We start from the raw sequence: 9,106 nt of genomic DNA on the forward strand, positions 1-9,106 counted from the left end.
AAAAAAAAAAAATCTGTTGGATTTAAGGGCCTTTTTTTTTCCCCCCGGAAAAAAAAATACACCCCTCCCCCAAGACTTTTTTTTTTTTTTTTTTTTTTTTTTTTTTTTTTTTGCTACAACCTGGCCCTAGAGTGTATGTGTGTGAATGGGCTGGAAGTTCCAGGTGCCAGCCAGGCAGATCTGCCACATATAGAAACCAGAAATTCTAGGAAAAATAGCTAAATAAGAGGTACTTAACTTAGGGTCCCAGCACCCTATGGGCATCATGGGTCTGAAAGCTTTCATATGCATGTGAATTTTTATGGGGAGAAGGTTCACAGCTTTCATAGATTTTCAACAGTTTCCGTGACCTCAAAGGATTAAGATCCAAATGTTTTTCTCCCACTTAATTTCACTCTCTGTGGACACACACAATTTCAGTTCTCCTGAAATGCTAATTCACACTGCTTCCTGATATGGGATTGATAACAGCATCTGATAACATGATTTCCCCAACAATTTCTCCACTCTGATATGCTGGCCATTATTAGGCAGAAGTTTAAGTCAACGCGAGCCATAAAAACTGAATCTTGTTCTAATTTTATGTTTAGTTAGGAGCATTTTTGTTGTTCCAAACCTTTCCCCATTTGAAATAACATTTGTGTTTTGTTGTTCACATTTTTTACTACACTTCTAATGCTTACACTGTTCATTTAACTGTCCTTTCACTGGATTAAAATGACCAGACTACTGAAATTTGGTGGAGTGGGAGCTCAGTCTGAGAAAGTATGAATCTTTATTTTATTTCAGATAAGCTCCTGGAAAATGTACATATTTTCCAAAGCAATCAATCAGAATTCACTTGGCAACTAAGCAATCCTACGGGCCCCAGTTCCTTTATGTGATTTATGAGACCTTCTCTTTCCAATAAAGTTGAAAGTACCAGGAGAACAGCTTCTCACCCAGCATTTTTTAACTGCAACTTCCAAGCTAAGCCAAGAATTGGAAAGGCACACAACGGGATGCAAAAAATCAGAAATGGAACAAATTCTATGTGGAGGCAGAACATCCTCCTTAAATCACTTTCTAGCTCAATGTCTCTGCATTTTTCACTGATGCAAATATTAAATGAAATGTTGCTTTATACTGTAATTCATAAAGGGTCATGCAGCATTGGGTAGTGTGAGTTTTGTGGGGTTTTCTTAATTATACAAACCACCTTGGGGGAGTCAAAAGAACACAGGACTGAGAGGTAGGAGGCTTGAGTCCTAGGTCACCACTTGCCTCGAGTGAACTATCACTGCCCTATCTGTAAAATAAGGAGGGTCTACAGATAGATAGCCTCCAGCTCCAAAGCTCTATACCACTGAACTCTACATGAGTACTCTAAAGATTATTTAGAGGCATCCTGTTAAGATTTCTGATCTCCCTGGCTACCACAAACATTAACTGAAAAGCTGTTTTATTCTAGAAGCTGAGCTTGGCACAAGATACTCAAGATAAATAAGACATTATCTCTGCCCTTCAAAAAGCTCCCAATCTTGCTGCATACCATTAATATAATATTATGAGGTTAAGTTAGAAAAATCAGCAAAGTTCCATGGGCAGATAGTGGGAGAGAGCAAGGTAAAGGCATTTGAAATAAAGGAGGCAGGATTGGACACAGTGACTAACGCCTGTAATCCCAGTACTTTGGGAGGCCAAGGTAGGAGAATGGTTTGAGCTCAGGAGTTCCAGACAAGTCTGGGCAAGATGGCAAGGACTTGTCTCTACACACACACACACACACACACACACACACACACAAGCCAGGAGTGGTGATGTGCACCTGTGGTTCCAGCTACTTGGGAGGCTGAGGCAGAAGAATCGCTTGAGCCCCGGAAGTCGAGACTGCCATGAGCCATGTTCAGGCCACTGTACTCCAGCCTAGGTAAAGGAGAGAGACCCTGAAAAAAAGAAAGAAAGAAAGAGAGAGAGAGAGAGAGAAGGAAGGGCGGAAGGAAGGAAGGAAGAAGGAAGGAAGGAAGGAAGGAAAGGGAAGGAAGGAAGGAAAGAAAGAAAAGAAGAAACAAAGGAGACAAGGCGTGCAAAAGCATGGAGAAATGAAATGCCTTGTGTGGTCAGGGATGGGAAGAGCAAGCCCAGGATTTGGCCTCCTTCTCTAACCTGGTCAATAAACCCAGACAATTTGAAAGGAAACCCAGAGGTCTCCTTCTCTCTCCTTCCAGCTTACCTGTGCCCTGCTTCCTTTACTCGGGACCCATCTTCATCCCTCTAGTTCTAGAGCCACGCAAAAGGCAGTCCCAACCACACAGAGAAGGCCTTAAAGTTCAGTCCTCCTTTATCATTTCTTTACTGCCTGGCTCTGTGTTGTTTGTGCCTAATGGGAGAATGGTGGGAAGAAAAACTGGGGTTGCCTTTCACCACTTCTGCTGCAGAGTGAAGAATTACTTCACTTCCATCCTATTTCCTGCTTAGATGTGTTTACTTCTTTGTCATTGTTCTACTCAACTGGCATTTCTGGAAGAGCTCCTTGCTCCTCCCTTTGTACACTCTATTGTTAAATGGCAACCAGATCTCTTCTCCAGAGGTGTAGAGTCAGGAGGTAGAATGTCTGGGCAAAATACATTGCCAGAAGTATTCACATACCTCACTCTTCAGAAACGCTTGTTTATTTTTCTAGCCATGTTTCTGGTATTAACTCACTCTTTCACTCTATCTCCCTTAGGATTAAGAGAACATGACTGCTAGGTAACTAAACCAACAGTACAAAATTCAGGATTCACACTCAGATGTCTGTCTAATGCTTATAGCAAGACACTACAGTAACTCAGTATCAAACTAGCAAGCAATTACGACAATCTACAATTACTATGCTGTTAGATAGAGTAACCTTTCCCAATAATATTTGATCAACTAACAAATGTTCCTCCCAAAAAAGAACTCTGTAATCAAAAACAATTTGAGGCAGGACGTGGTGGGGCTCACATGGGTAATCCCAGCACTTTGGGAGGCCTAGGTGGGTGGATCACTTGAAGCCAGGAGTTTGCGACCAGTTTGATGCCAGGCCAACTTGGTGAAACCCTGTCTCTACTAAAAATACAAAAAATTAGCTAGGTGTGGTGGCACATACCTGTAGTCCCCGCTACTTGGGAGGCTGAGACAGGAGAATATCTTGAAACCAGGAGGCAGAGGTTGCAATGAGCCAAGATTGCACCCCTCCACTCCAGCCTGGGCAAGAGAGTGAGACTCTGTCTCAACAAAAACAAAATAAACTGAAAAATCAAACAATATGAGAAAATCCTGGGTTTAAAAAAGTTAAACAGGTCTCTACTACAGGACTTTGCAGATCCTTTTCAGATACTTTAATTTGCTAATGTAATCTGTAAGTCAAGAAAGTAATTTGGCAGTAGCCGCGCGGAGTCAGTGCCCTTAGTACCCCGCTGGCACCTACCTTGACTCTCGCTGGCCGCACGAACCCATTTGTGCTCGGTGTCATAGTGCACACGCCTTGCAAGCGACGGCGCCATGAGTCTGACTTCCGGTTCCAGCAGATGAGTTGAATGGATCACAGCAGTTACCATTGCTGCTGGGACAGCTGCAATTGGTTATCTAGCTTACAAAAGATTTTATGTTCAGGATCATCGAAATAAAGCTATGATAAACCTTCACATCCGGAAAGACAATCCCAAGATAGTACATGCTTTTGACATGGAGGATTTGGGAGATAAAACTGTGTACTGCCGTTGCTGGAGGTCCAAAAAGTTCCCATTCTGTGATGGGTCTCACACAAAACACAAGGAAGAGACTGGAGTCAACGTGAGACCTCTGATCATCAAGAAAAAAGAACTTTAAGTGGAGACTTTTGATGCTGCAAATCAACTTGTCGTCAAATTACCTGATTGTTTAATTAGAATGACCACCACCTCTGTCTAATTCACTTACCCTGGGTTCTAAATGTGGTATATTGCAAACTGCAGGTTTCACATTCATAGATTTGCCTTACTTGTTGAAACATCGTGGTGCACATTTATTGAAACAAAACAACACAAAAAAAAAAAAGAGGAAAAACCAAAAAAAAAAAAGTAATTCACAAATTTACTATATCCCTTTTTGCCAAAGTACATATGAATCACTCTGAGAAACTGTTGAAAATTCATATTATCAAGCCCCTCAGAAGCAGCCCTGGAGCCTGTACTTTAACACCCCAGGTAGTTCAGATGCAGATGATCTACACACTGAGAAATACTGACATGAAATGTTTCCCTAAGTAGGGTTCTTGGAACACACTTCGGGAAATGCAAATGCTGGTGCAAGGAATTAACTCAAGGTCAGTCCCCAAAAGTGCTTGTTTTGTTCCAATACATCACAGTTCTCATTCACATTAATTTAAATAGCTTGTTTTGTTATAGTTGCAAGATAACACCTGACTATTGAAAAAAAGGCAAACTAGCAATAGAATTAAGAGAAGGCAACCAGCTATTGACAAGGAAACCCCTAGTAGAGCTAATAATGGCAGTGTCAAGGTTTCTGTTGTTTAGTTTATTTCTAAATATAATCCTCCAAATCAAAACAGACTTTCTCTAACATCTTTTTAAGCCACAGAAAGAAAAGAATACTTTATTTCAGGGATGGTAAATTTAAACCATCTTAGCACTTGGCAAGTTATGAGGTTTGGCCTCATAAGATTTTTGTGAATGTTGACTATTAACCACCAACACCTCTGAGCTATCAACAGTCAAGTACCAGAAAGCGAACACACCGATGGGATTTTGATTCTTTTGAATCAACAATATGTGAGATGGGTCATTGCTACAGTGAGCCAGGAATAAAATGTTAAATGTGTACTTCAGCTGTGTCAAATTGGAGAGTATTCCTAATATCTCAGTAGGACCTACTCCAGATTCATTCACTAATTAAGAAACACCACCTCAGGGTGCACCATGGGGACATCACGTTGGTAAAATGAAATCAATATTTAAAAGGGAGAAAGTACAGTGTTCCTAAAATGCAGAGTAACTATATCTTAACAGGGCTTTCTAGACACAGTGCTGTGGTTGAATATAGATAATAATCATTATCTGAGGATAATTAAAAGTTGGTTTTAAAAAATTATTTTAAAGTGGATCAGCTTAAACTTATTTTAAAAAGAAGGGGGAAATCTTGTAAAATGAGCAAGATTATTAACATCAGTTTATTTCGTCTGTCTTATGGCTTAAATTTTGGCTATAAGACATTTAACATTATACAGGATTGAATGTTTGAGTGAAGACAAATTTTGTGAATCATTACAGAATATTTTTTATTTGACTTCTTGTCAAAGATAGTAACTACGGGCACTCAAATATTGTCTAAGAAGTTCCCCGTCTTATTTAATTTTGAAATCAGATATTATTAAGCTACAAGGGAGTCTTAAAGATCATAGAGTCTGTATTATCCAAAGACTTTTATTTATAAGTTATAGAAACCTAATGTGGATTCACCCAGTTTCTCATCCAACTAAAATACCAAATGCTCACATATATTAAGTCTTGTCTTTTTTTTTTTTTTTTTTTTTTTTTTGAGACAGGGTCTGTCTCGTTCTGTCACTCAGGCTGGAGTGCAATGGAACGATCTTGACTCACTGTGGCTTCCACCTTCTGGGCTCAAGTGATCCTCCCACCTCAGCCTCCTGAGTAGCTACGACTTCAGATGCATGCCACCACACATGGCTAAATTTTTATTTTAATAATTAATTTATTAATTTATTTATTTATTTTGAGACAGAGTCTGCTCTGTCACCCAGGCTGGAGTGCAGCAGTGCAATCTCGGCTCACTGCAACTTCTGCCTCCCGGGTTCAAGTGATTCTCCTGCGTCAGCCTCCAGAGTAGCTGAGATCACAGGCATGCACCACCACACCCAGCTAAATTTTTTTTTTTTTTTTGTATTTTTAATAGAGACAGGGTTCCACCATGTTGGTCAGGCTGGTCTCAAACTGCTGACTTCAGGTGATCCGCCCACCTCAGCCTCCCAGCGTGTTGGGATTACAGGCATAAGCCATTGCACCTGACCTAAATCTTTAATTTTTTGTAGAGACAGGATCTTGCTATGTTGTCCAGGCTGGTCTCAAACTCCAGAGCTCAAGCAATCCTCCTGTCTCAGCCTCCCAAAATGTTGAGAGTACAGGAATGAACCACCACACCAAGCTTGCCTCTATTTTCATTTGTCAATTATACCTCAATAAAGCCAAAGGAAAAATAAGAATCCCATCATTCTGTAGCCCTCAGCTCTACTTTTCTTTTCGCTAGCATAGTTCTTGGGCAAGCCCTCCCCAAATGACCAAAACGGCCCTCCTGCTACTCCAGAACTATATTTTACCAGCATAGCAACAAAGTAAAAAGCAAAAGCCCCTTTCCCATAAGTTCAAGCCAGTGATGTGAAGGTAAGTGTTTAACTTTCCAGAAAGAAAAAAAAAAAAAATCTGGTTTATAACATTTGCCAATTTCCATGGTATAAATACTCCCACCCTGGCCAATTTCAACCTACCAACTTGATATCACTAAACATGGAGTTGGGAAGAGATGTGCAGTAGTCCATTCTGTAGTATTTCCACCATATAGAGTCAAAACACATAAATAACTCAAGATGATAGGTAATATAAGATATAGTAAAAGATACTTACAGTAAAGTATAAGATATAGATAAGGCAGCTGTGAGTTTGAAGTATTCACCTACCTTTGTTTTAATATACTTTAATTGTAAGTTTATATAATCCAATTGTCAATAATGGCTGTGTTTAACAACTGATTGGCAAAACTTCTAGAAATTTAATAAATGGCTCTTGTGTACCAATATGAGCCAGCACACCACCAGCCCCGCAGAAATCCAGGAGGACAGCTCACAGGAACCTGATCTGGGTCACATGGCTATTTTTAGATTCATCTCTGAGTCCAAGAGGCTGTGGTGCTCTGACTGGCCCACGCTGGCCATGTGTCTGGGATTGACTTAGGCTGTAGACACATTGACTGATGATGGGAGAGAGTGGCTCCACAACAGAAAACAACAGGGGGAAGAAGCTGGGCAGGCAAAATAGCATATGTCCATTTTAATGGTGGAAACACCTCACACAGAGGTAAGTGGGACGAACACAAACTTCACTGTCCACTTTGAGAGTAAAAGAAAATGCTATTAATTATTATGCTTGTGCCACAGACATAGAGCAAGATATATGGTCACACTATGAAGAAAGAATACTAGTCCCAGGTAGAATAACTGGCTGGCAGAGCCACACACGTCAAATGAGCAGCACAGCCAGGGCTAGGGACCAGATTTTCAGATTACCAGTTCAGTACACTACATAGACCTCAATTGTAATGGTGTTCCATTTTTCTTTCTTTGGGATGGTTTTCAAATAGAAAATCCCCCTAAATGAAGGAAGAGAATATTGTTAGTGGTTGTGATCAGAACTCTTCTTTTTTAAATTATGCATTGTGCTTTTTTAGATTATGTATTATGTATCGTGCGTTTAGTGGTTTTTTGGTTTTCACTTGATTGTTTTAGAGACTGGGCCTTGCTATGTTGTCCAGGCTAGAGTGCAGTGGCTGTTCATAGGCATGGTCATAGAGCACTGTGGTCTGCAGTTCCTGGGCTCAAGTGGTCTTCCTGCTTCAGCCTCTCAAGTAGCTAGAAATACAGGCACCATGCCACTGCACCTGGTTTGCATTTAATAGTTTCTTACCCAATGTTTTAACTCACCATATATTACTTATGGAATACAGAATTTTGAGGACAATTTGACAAAACTAACAGAAGCCTTCGAATTCCATATACACTTTGACCTAACAATTTAACTTCTGTGAACTAGTTTAAGAAAATAATCACAGATGTATTCAAATATTTTACTTTAAGGATGTTCACTGTAAATTATTAATAAGAGTAAAAAAACTGGAAATAATTTAAATGGTCAATAGACAAATGGTTAGATAAATCATAATATGTCAGTCTACTAAAGAGCCATAAAAATGATGTAGACAAAGAAAAAAGAAATTAAGTCCACAACATATGATCCCATTTTTTACAGGGGCAAAACGTGTCTGAAAGGATAGGCCATACCAAAATATTAACAGTGACAATGTCTACATTGAACAAAAGTTGCTTTTGTATTTTTAAAGATTATTGCTTTTGTATCTTTTTAAAGATTATAAAATACCCAAGCCACTCAACTATTTTTTTTAACCATGCTCTGTTCATTGTAATATGTTGGCTTTCTCACTGCATTCGCCCTGGTTTAAAATAATTTCTAAACTATTTACTGGAGGTGAGTTTACCTTGTGGCAAAAATAAAAGCGAAGGAGACAGTGTTAAAAATACATCTAAAGAAAAATCCATACGTAAGTATTCAGGATAAGAAGGCTGAATTCCCTGGCCTACAACTCTACCATTTTCAACTCTGTGTGCTGACTTTTTTACTAAGTTTGCTTAAAACTGCAAACTTTGGGAAACTGTTGTAAAACAACAGAAATAGATGTCAGCTCAGGTTATTTCCAAGAATCTCCCCTGCTTTCTCATGTAAAGGATGAATTCAGAGAGCCATGGGCTTTTAAGAATCCAGCAAAGTCTCACTGAGATTTGACAGAGCCTCCAAATACAGTTTATAGAAGAGTCAAAGGGCCTAATTTTTAAATTCATATGATCAGAGGAAATTGAAGGATAAAATTAAGTAAAGAATATGAAACAGAGAGGGGAACATTACAGTAAATGTTTTTCTTTAAAGTCATTTAAAGAGAAGTTTATGAATGTAAAGGTTTAAAAACATTTCTTTCGCAAGTCACAATGACTTTTTAAGCTATCCAAACTCATCTAACTGAAGACAAAATATTTTCCAAGCAACACACATGTCCAGGAGGCCCTGAAGGTAGAAATCTACTTCCCCAGAAACATATTTATTTAACTCTTATAGCAACAGAAGGAGTGAAAGAAGAAACAAGGAAGCTTCAAGGCTCAGATTTTTAAGTTACAGCTATTGCATCAGAAAGAGGACTATACTTAGAAACTGAAAATACGGGGTTGGGTCCTGGCTCTGCAAATTACCAGCTGTAACATATATATATATATATATATATATATATATATATATATATATATATA

The 9,106-nt window shown here is 39.1% G+C and overlaps 1 pseudogene; it reads left to right on the top strand.

Moving 5' to 3' along the window:
- The first annotated feature begins 3,507 nt into the window (after positions 1-3,507).
- LOC112617279 lies at positions 3,508-3,834 on the top strand (annotated as a pseudogene).
- The last annotated feature ends 5,272 nt before the right edge of the window (positions 3,835-9,106 follow it).

This window comes from Theropithecus gelada, unplaced genomic scaffold (genome assembly GCF_003255815.1).
Source record: "Theropithecus gelada isolate Dixy unplaced genomic scaffold, Tgel_1.0 HiC_scaffold_15989, whole genome shotgun sequence".
Taxonomy (NCBI): domain Eukaryota; kingdom Metazoa; phylum Chordata; class Mammalia; order Primates; family Cercopithecidae; genus Theropithecus; species Theropithecus gelada.